The 8,339-nt window shown below is 38.9% G+C and overlaps 1 pseudogene; it reads left to right on the forward strand.

Moving 5' to 3' along the window:
- Positions 1-911: 911 nt before the first annotated feature.
- On the forward strand, positions 912-7,262 carry LOC121443497 (annotated as a pseudogene).
- Positions 7,263-8,339: the final 1,077 nt, after the last annotated feature.

The following is an 8,339-nucleotide window of genomic DNA, read 5'->3' on the forward strand; positions in this document are numbered from 1 at the left end:
GAAAAAGAGAAGAAGGGATCAACTGAATGTAAGCATCTTCTACACTCTTCTTCTTACTCTATGTACTCTTTATTTGCCTCTTTGTATTTTTACTACTAGTGTAGAGAAAAGAGATGGCAGCCATTAGCTTCTCTTAAATTTCCCAGCTTTCATGAAGTATAAAAATTGAGTCATAATTAAATACAATTAATTAAACACATAATTAAACATAACATAAACACAAATTATGTATTCAAGATATACATGTATTGTCTTGATATAACTATACATTGTTGAATTACTATCAAAATCAAGGTGACTAACATGTTCATTTTTTCACAAGTTAGTTATTTAAAACATACTGTTTTTTTTTGTATTAGGTGAGAACAGGTAAGGTGTACTCACTGTAGCAATTTGCATGTTTATAATACATCACTATTATAGTCTCCATCCTGTGCTGCTGGCAGGACTTATTTACCAAATCGTGAAAATTTGTTCTCTTGACTAACATCTCTCCATTTCCTCCACACCCTGATTCCTGGAAAGAACCATTCGACTCTGGTTCTATGGGTTCAACTATTTAAAATTTTATATGTAAGTAAAAGCATGCAGTACTTTGATTTTCTGTGTCTTGTTTATTTCACTTACCATAATGTCTGCCACGTTGTCCAAATGTCTGGATTTCCTTATTTTTAAAACCTGATAAAGTAAACTATTTTTGATAGCTCTGGTAACTGTTGATGAGAAGGGGGATGATGCTATGTATAAGGCATGAAGGAGTAGAAACCCCTCTGTTTATTAATCATTCAAATATTTGTTGAATGAGTAAACAAAAGATTAAGAAGGCATGTTCTCAATTTTAAGAGATTTATAATCTAGTAAGAGACATAATGCAGCCTGCGAGTTTCTTCCTGCTGTCTGCATCTGGCCTCTGGCCTCTAGCCACTTCCCTCGTGTCATGGCCCCGAAACGGCAATCTGCGCTTCTGCCTCAGTCCAAGAAACCCAAATCGGCTCCGTCCCCGAAACTGGAGGACAAGTCTGCCTCTCCCGGCCTGCCGAAGGGAGAAAAAGAACAGCAAGAAGCAATTGAACACATTGACGAAGTGCAAAATGAAATAGACAGACTTAATGAACAAGCAAGTGAGGAAATACTAAAAGTAGAACAAAAATATAACAAACTCCGCCAACCGTTTTTTCAGAAGAGGTCAGAATTGATCGCTAAAATCCCAAATTTTTGGGTAACCACATTTGTCAACTATCCACAAGTGTCTGCACTGCTTGGGGAGGAAGACGAAGAGGCTCTGCATTATTTAACCAGAGTTGAAGTAACAGAATTTGAAGACATTAAATCAGGTTTTTATTAAATAGATTTTATTAAAATAGATTTTATTAAAATAGATTTTATTAAAATAGATTTTTATTTTGATGAAAATCCCTACTTCGAAAATAAAGTTCTCTCCAAAGAATTTCATCTGAATGAGAGTGGTGACCCATCCTCACAGTCCACTGATATCAAATGGAAATCTGGAAAGGATTTGACAAAACGCTCGAGTCAAACACAGAATAAGGCCAGCAGGAAGAGACAACACGAAGAGCCAGAGAGCTTCTTTACCTGGTTTACTGACCACTCTGATGCAGGTGCAGATGAGTTAGGAGAAGTCATCAAACATAACATTTGGCCAAACCCCTTGCAGTACTATTTGGTTCCTGATATGGATGATGAAGAGGGAGAGGCAGAAGATGATGACGATGATGATGAAGAAGAAGGCTTGGAAGATATTGATGAAGAAGGAGATGAAGGTGAAGAAGATGAAGATGATGATGAAGGGGAAGAAGGAGATAAGGATGAAGGCGAGGATGAAGGCGAGCACAGAAGACTGATGGATTCCGACTCTCTTTTTTATTTTCTTTTTATTTTTTAAATTTCTCCAGTCCCTGGGAGCAAGTTGCAGTCATTTCCCTCCCGTCCCCAATCCCTCTTGTGCTCAGGCGCCCTGTTTCTGAGGTCTCACTTCTCAATACCATGGTTCTCAATTTATTTTGGGGGAAATGTCTTGAGCAAAATACAATGGGAAAAGAAAGAATCTCCACTACTCTGTTCTACATTCATTTTTATCTTTTCTTGTCTTGAACTGTGGATTCAACCCCACCACCACCGTGTTCTGTGGGAAAAACGAAAAGCCCTCCAGCCCCTTTGGCTCTGCTGGAGGCTGGAGGGTGCTAGGCCCCTGTGTAGTAGTGCATAGAATTCTAGCTTTTTTCCTTTCTCTGTATATTGGGCTCAGAGATTACACTGTGTCTATGTGATACAGACAGTTAGTATTTACCAACATGTATCTGTCTATTTTCTCTTGTTTAATAAAAAGAAAAAAAAGAAAAAGGGGGGGGTTAGAAGGTCAGCAAGGGTGGGTTTGAGGTGTCTGGGGGGGTAAGTGGGCATTGTGACAACATGGCTTCTCCTTTGGCATGTTTGTGATGTTTAACAGACATCCTTGCAGTTTAAAATTACACTTTTAAAATAAAATTCTCTTCTAATGATGACTCGAGCCCTACCACTCAATGGGAGAATCAGCAGAACCTATAGGGATTTATTTGGCGTTCATATTCTCTGTTGTAACTTTATTTTTAATTTTTTTTATTTTTAGTTTTTTGGTTTTCACTGGAAGGAAAAGATGCTCATTTTAAATGTTGAAATGTACAAGTTGCTTTGTTACAATAAAACCAGTGTGTACACAAAAAAGAGACATAATGCATGCAGTCAAATGGCAATTACAAATTATAGACTAAGTATTATTGGACAGGCTATAATGTGTTTTTTTTTAAATGTTAAATCCTTCCTCAGCAAATCTGGAGAATCACTTCCTGTTTAGGAGTGCCTGTTGAGTCTTGAAATACTTTTATTTTTAATACAGTGTGTGTATGTATGTGTGTGTGTTATGTATGTGTATGTGGGTGTGGGCACATGAGTGGAGATCAGAGTTTGTGTGTCTTTCTTAGTTATTGTGTGCATTGGCTCCCCCAATGTACTTGTGTCTCACTAATTCAACCAGATGTCTCTAGGAATCCAGCCACATCCATGCCCTTCTCATTCAGCATTGGAGTTACAGATGTGGGCTCTGTAGATCCAAAGTCAGGACCTCATGGTTGTACAGGAAGAACTTTATCAACTGAACCATTGTCTCAGTTCTTGAAAACACTTTAAAGACACAGCATCAAATCTTATCCTGAAGCATATATAGAATCTTAATAGGCACTTAGGAGAATAATCACAAGAGCTATATTGTCAATTTCTTCTTTCTGATTGTGCTTTCCCCTCATCTAATGCATGTTGGGGCAACCTTGAGGGGTGCCCAGGTCACAGGAGGAGCCTAAAATACCAAATCCCCTGGAGACTGTGTGAATTGAGAATTGAGGAAATGATGGGGGGCTGGGTGGGGGAGAATCCTAAATATTTATACACTGAAGAATAACTAGATCAAAATCTAGGAACAGAATAATGGGAACACAATTGTTATAAGCAAACAACTACCATATGCAAAATTGTAACACATGTATTTCATGTGACATTACATGTTCACAGTCTGAAGGAATAGGGCAGTCCTCAGGTCAAAAATATTGGTAAGAATACTGCATCAGAGACCTGGATTTGAGTAGGGCAGACAGCCAGACATCAAGATTGAATAGTAGAGCTATAAGAGTGCTTGAACCTTGGCACAACTCTGTTAGGAACTGTATGTCATGACTCTATCACTCAGGTTAGATAGTTGATTCAATTTGTCATATCAATTTAAACATAGCAAACAGTGAGAAATTGTTCCCATTATATGTCCAGAACTCATTGCTGCTTTAATACATTGGTTTTGATCTACTGAACTGTTCAGCTTGGTTTTAAGTGGATGTCTTCTCCCAACACTCATTCTTGTCTCCAAAACAGGGGTGGGCTCTTTTGTTTTATTTTAATTTTTATTACATTTATGTGTGTATGTGCACATGTGTGGGCATATGTAAAGATCATAGGACAACTTCTTGCAGGAGTTTATTCTTTCCTTCCCCCATATAGATTCATGTTGTTAGGTTTGGTGGCAAGCACCTTTAGCCACTGGGTCATCTTATAGCTATTTTTGTTTTGTTTTAAGGCAGGATCTCACTGAGTAGCTCAGGCTGGTCTTGAATTGGTTAAATCCAAGCACAGCCTCTTCCTGAGTGCTAGGATAGCAGGCATGCACAACTATAACCATCTTTTCTATTACATGGCCATACATTCTCAGCTCTCTGTACTTACTTTCTATCCCCACTGTTAGTGCCTTTAGTTTTCCTGTAATTTTCCCCCTTCCTTAAAACAGAAAAAAACCCTCCTAATTTCCCTCCCTGGCTTCCATCTGACAGATTGTTTTGTCTTAATGACTTTGCTATGGCCAAATAAAAAAATCTTATTATGTTATTTGCAGGCCTTGTCTTTCATTACTCTCAGTTTTCACCTTTGCCATGATCATCTGAATGTGTGATGATACTCTCTACTTTTACACATGGTGGTTCTTTAATTTTAACCATTGTATTTCCTTCCTTCCATTTCCAGAATTTGATCCAGTCCTTCTCCAGAGTGGGGCTACTTAGGACTGCTCCCTTTCCCTCAAATCTCAACCCACACAGACTCAGGGCATTTGGTACTTGGGGTAGTCACTGGGCAGCAGAGAGCTGGCTGGTTCATATTTCAGGAAGTGTGATACAAAGTTGACTACCCTATCCCATTTCTCCAACTCTTATGGAGCTAACAGTGAGTGAAGGCTGGGCATTGAAGAGGCCATCTGTTAACTAAAGTCAAGGCAGCCAGAGATCAGGATCTAGAGGCCCATAGATTGTAGGGCAGTCTATAGTCAAGACGCATGGGAGTTGAAGGCTTTGGACTTGCATACCTTCTCTGTCTGCTACTTTTATATTGCGCAGTTTGTTTGGACCACCTTAAATTCCTAAAAGTGACTGATAGAAGTTATCTTGATGCTGAAGGGAACTTATTTTGTGCCAATTTAAAATCTCTTTATAAAATTTAATAACAAGTCCTCCTAAGTTTTGAATAAGTTTGCATTTCAAAAACTCTCCCACTAATAGTCATTGCTAAACTAATTTTATTCTACAGGTAGAGAGGGCTAATTAAATCATTCGTAAGAATGAGCTTTTAGGATAACTCCTCTCTTGTCTCAAGCAACATGGAATTTTAACTAAGTACCAGATAAATTAGTTCTGCCTCTGTGGCATTTTCCGTAGCTAATGTTTTACAACTGTTCAAAAACATAATCAGTCATTGTAGGACAACAGGTTTTGCAGCTGCATTAACAAAGAGAGCTGCATAGTTTAGATTTGTTATGTTCACTAATCTTAATATTAAACACACACTAATAAAGATTCAATAAAGTCCTTTATTGACAACTCAACTACATATTGAGCATCTGGTATAAAGAAAACAACACACGGTTTTAGGTACTGAATGGGGTGCAAGGAAGTGGAAGACCCATTCTAAATATCAGGGAGAGATTTGTAGGAAATGCAAAATACAGAGAGAAAAATAAAAACAGAAGGAAGAATGTAACGTATCACTAAAGAGGCATAAAATTTAGCTATTCCAGGGGAATGATTAAAGAAAAAAATTGAATCTTGAGTATATATAGGTTGCAGACATGAAAACAGCAGGAAATAGTAGCTAGGGAGAGAGAATCCCATGAACAAGCAGTATGTATAAAGATTGTTCAATGTAGTGATGAGGAAATATTTGGGAAAGATTATCCAAAGCTTTTAAAACATGCCAGTGGATGAAGCCATTTTAGCCAATGTTATGTTAAAAAATGTTATTGGCACATATTCATTGTACATAGGGATGGGTTTCATAAAGTATATCATGTGATTTAAGCATATCTACCCTCAACAACCTTCCCCTTCTCACATCTCTGCCCCATTGCTAAGCTCTTCTGTCCCCTAAATAATCTTGCTTCTAATTTCATATGGTCTTATGTACCTATATATAATCTAGAATCTATGATGAAAGAAAGCATGCCATTTGTCTTTCTGATACTGAGTTATCTCATTTACTATGATGATGCCCAGTTTCACTCTTTTTTTTCCAGGAAATGATTTAATTTCATTCTTTCTGGTTGAATAAAACTCTGTGATCCCTATATAGACCATTTTCTTTATTTCATCTGTTGATGGACACCTAGAGTGATTCCATAACTTTGCTATTATGAATAGTAAAATTATTAACATGCGTGTACTAGAATTTATGTAGCATGTGGACTTTGAATCCCTTTGGTGTGTACCAAAGAATGGTATAGCAGGGTCATGTGATTGGTGTATTTATATTATTTTAAGGAGCCTGCATACTCACTTCCACACTGGCTGGATGGGCAGTGTCTAAATATTCCATTCCCCGCTTGTCTTCCCCAGCACTTGTTAATAAGTTTTTCCTTTAGAATTGTCATTCTTATGGGTGAAATGGAACCTTGATTTTTTTTTTTTTGAGACAGGGTTTCTCTATAGCTTTGGAGCCTGTCCTGGAACTAGCTCTTGTAGACCAGGCTGGCCCTGAACTCACGGAGATCCATCTGTCTCTGGCTCCTGAGTGCTGGGATTAAAGGCCTGTGCCCCTACCACCCTGCAGAACCTTGATGTTTTATTTTGTGTTTCTCCAATAACCAAGGATACAGAATGTTTTTCTTTTTTTCTCTCTCATATATTACATCCTGGCTGCAATTTCCCCTCCCTTCCCTCCAGTGCCTGCATCTGTCCCCATCCATTCCTCCTCTGTTTCCTTTCAGAAAAGGCAGGCCTTTCACAGCTATAAACCTAACATGGCATAACAAGTTATAATAAAGCTAGGCACATTCCCTCAAATTAAGGCTGGACGAGGCAAATTAGTAGGAGGAGTTGGGTCCCAAAAGCAGACAAAAGAGTCAGAGACAGTTCCTGCTCCCACTGTTAGTAGTACCACAGAAACCCCAAACTACAGTACTGTAGAATATGTGCAGAGGATGTAGGTCAAACCCATACAGGCTTTCTGATTGTTGATTCAGTTTCTGTGAGCCCCTAAGGGCCCTGGTTTGTTGATTCTGTGAGGGCTTTCTTGTGATGTCTTTGATCTCTCTGACTCCTACAATCCCTTCCTTACTCTCTTCTGCAGGATTCCCTGAGCTCCGTCTAATGATTTGCTGTGGTCTCTGCATCTGTTCCTATCAGCAGCTGGATGAAACGTCTCTGATGACTGTTATGCTAGATACTGGTCTGGTTACATAAGATGGCCGGTTCAGGTTCTCTATCTCTCATCACTAGGAATCTTTGCTAGGGTTACCTTTGTGGATTCCTGGGAGTTTCCATTGTCCCCATGTGCCCCCAATTCCAGTCGTCTCTTTCTAGTACTATTCCCCTACCCCACTTCATGTTTCTGTCCCCACCCATTTCTAGTCCCCACATGGAATCTCTTTTATTTCCCCTTCCCAGTGAGACCCATGCATCCCCCCATCAGTCCTCCTTGTTACCTAGATTTGCTGAGTCTGTGGAGTGTAGCATGGTTATCCTTTACTTTACAGCTAATATCCCCTTATAAATGAGTACATACTACATTATAATAAAGCCAGACACAATCACTCATATTAAGGCTGGACGAGGCAACCCAGTAGGAGGAGTAGGGTTTCAAAAGCAGGCAAAAGTGTCAGAGACAGCCCCTGCTCCCACTGTTAGTAGTACCACAGGAACCCTAATCTTGTCTTTCTGGGTCTGTGTTACATCATTCAGGATGATTTTTTCTGGTTCCATCCATTTGCCTGAAAGTTCTATGATGTTAATTTTATTTTTTAAAAAAGCTGAGTAATACTCCATAGTATAAATGTGCCACAATTTCTTTATCCACATTATGTGGTTGAGGGGCATCTAGGTTGTTTCCAGGTTCTGGCAATTATGAATAGAGAGCTTCAGTGAACATATTTGAGCAAGTGTCCTTGTGGTAGGATTGAGCATCTTTTGGGTATGTGCCCAGGAGTAGTACAGCTGGGGTATACCTTGAAGTAGACCTGTTCCCAGTACCCTGAGAAACCACCATATGATACAGAACATTTAAAAATATGCTTATTAATTATTTATACTTCATCCTTTAAGAACTTTCTGCTCATTCTGTTAGTCTTTTTGTTAGCTGGCCTATGGAAGCCTGAGTTTGACAACAGGTGTCTTATTTTATCACTGTCCCCCTTATTTTTTCAGGGTCTCTTATTGAATCTGGAGCTCACTGTTTGGGCCCCAGGGATCATCCTGTCTACTCTATTCTTTATAATTATTCTTTTAGTACTCTTTTTTTTGGAGACAGGGTTTCTTTGTGTA

Source organism: Microtus oregoni, unplaced genomic scaffold, assembly GCF_018167655.1.
Source record: "Microtus oregoni isolate MIOR12 unplaced genomic scaffold, Mior012 000108F_ref0000382, whole genome shotgun sequence".
Classification (NCBI taxonomy): Eukaryota; Metazoa; Chordata; class Mammalia; order Rodentia; family Cricetidae; genus Microtus; species Microtus oregoni.